Raw genomic sequence first — 2,500 nt, forward strand, 5'->3', positions numbered from 1 at the left:
CACACACACACACACATACACACACACACACACACATGCACACATACACACACACGCACACATAAGTCGCTCTATTTATTTAAACACTAAGGTCATTACATTTTTTAATCCCCCAAGGCATTTACTTGCTTTTCTTAATCTACATTCTACCTCCACCTCTACTCCTCCCTTTCCCGCCACATTCACATCCAAGTATCTATTAATTTCCTTCAGTCTCTCTCCTTTGATACTTCCAATTTGCCGCCATATTCTCCCCTTGTACATCTCATCACCTTATTTTTACCCACATTTATCTTCAATGTCATTCTTTTCCCTCCTCTAATTCTACAACAAGAGCAGTGTCGTCAGCAAAGAACAACTTGCTTATCTCCCATTTTCTCTATTTCATTCAACCATTTCTAAACCTCAGCACATTACCCATTACTCTCGCACCACTCCATCCATGTATAAATTGAACAGCCAAAGTGACATAACACATCCCTGGTGAAGTCCCACCTTTACTTCAAACCACTCACTCTCTCCATTTGTAATTTTAACAGAGGCACAGAGGCTCTACTACTCTCGTAAAAACTCTTCACTGTTTTAACAACTTTCTACCTATACCATATATCTGTACTACCTTCCACAATGCCTTCCTGTCTACCCTGTCATAAGCCTTTTCCAGATCCATTAATTTCGCCCCCCCCAAAAAACATCCTTACCTTTTCCTAAAGCTTTCTCACATATCTGTCTTATCACAAACATCTGATCTATGCAACCCCTACCTGTCCTAAACCAACACTGTTTCTCACCAATTACTCCCTCTGTTCCTCTCTTAGTCCTCTCAATCAAAACCCTCCCATAAGCCTTCCCAATTACACTCAACAAAATGATCCCTCTGAAATTACGACATTCACACTTGTCCCTTTTCTCTTGTAAAGTGGAACTATACAGGCACTCCTCCAGTCCTTCGGCACTCTACCCTCTTTTAGACAAACATCAAACAACCTCACCAGCCTTATCTCCTCTCATCATTGAAATAACTGCTTTCACCTCATCTTTCCTTGTTTCTCCTCTATTTTTCTCACTGTGGTTTTCTTACCACTTCCTGATGCAACTACCTTTCCCTCCCTATCCTCCTTCACATCTAGCAACTCCCTTATATCTTCCATTATCATCTCTCCATCTGCACATTTTACATTTTCTTCTCTACTCGGTTCGCCTCCTCTTCCTCTCTTAGTTTCCTTTTATTACTTTAAAAGATGTTTGCCATACTCTTACACCATTTCACATCTGCTCTCTTCTTTGCCTATTTTATTATATGCTTTACTTCTCTTCTCTTTTCTTTGTATCTCTCATATAATTCTCTCATCCTATTTTATAACCAATATGTGAATGCTTGTTTCTCCTCTTCTACAACCTTCTTTACCTCCTCATCACACCACTCACTACTCCTTCTATTTCCTCCCGTATTCCTTGTTCCACACACCACCTTTTCAAACCTTGTGATTCTCACCTTGAAACATCCCCATTCCTCTTTCTCTCCCATTTCTACTCTATCCTTCACTCCCTCTCACTCTTCTTCAAGCTTCTTCTTATACTCCTTCTCCTTTTTTCTCATTTAAGCAGTTTACTCAAGGCACCTCCCTACTTTTTGTCTTTTTCCTCTTTCTCCGTCTATCCTTTACTCTCAGCTTACCTTCCACCTAAAAAATGATCTGATATTCCCCCACTCTGTCCACATAGATCATGTACATCCAAAACTCTTCCTATCATTCTCCTGGTTACTACTATGCAGTCCATGAAAGCCCTATCTGCCACCCTTCCATCCACCACCCTCTCCCATGTATACTCATGCTTGACTTTCTTCCTAAACACAGTGTTTGCTATAATCAACTCTATCTCTCTGCTACGATTTTTTTTAACTTTACACTTCCCAACCCCTCCATCTATTGCCTCATCTACACTAGCATTGAGATCTTCCAGTACTACTACATTGACATTTCTCCCTAAACCCTCTATGCACTCATTTAAATCTATCCAAGAAGTCTCCCTTTCCTCTACACTCTTCTCACTACCAGGTCCATATGCACTTACAAAAACCCATATCTCCCTTCCCAGTTTCACTTTCATCCACATTAGCCTTGAAGAAATCTCCTTCCACTCCACCGTACGATTACCTATCTCTTCACTTACTAGTATAGCCCCCCTTCTGTCCCTCGTCCTCTCTTCACTCATGACACCCTTCCAACTACACTCCCAAACTCAAACTCGTCCCTTCCTTTAAACTTAGGTTCACTCAATGGCAACACATCTATCTGTCTTCTCACAAACATATTGCCTATCTCATCCCTTTTACTCCTATCTGTACCACGTTCACTCACATTAAAAGATTCAAACCTTAGGGTTCTGATTGTCTGGTTGGACAACTCCTCCCAGACCCTTATACATACATACATACATACATACATATATCTATATATATATATATTTATATATATATGTATATATATATATATAT

This window comes from Oratosquilla oratoria, chromosome 6 (assembly GCF_046742065.1).
Source record: "Oratosquilla oratoria isolate Oo_2021 chromosome 6, ASM4674206v1, whole genome shotgun sequence".
NCBI classification, from domain to species: Eukaryota; Metazoa; Arthropoda; class Malacostraca; order Stomatopoda; family Squillidae; genus Oratosquilla; species Oratosquilla oratoria.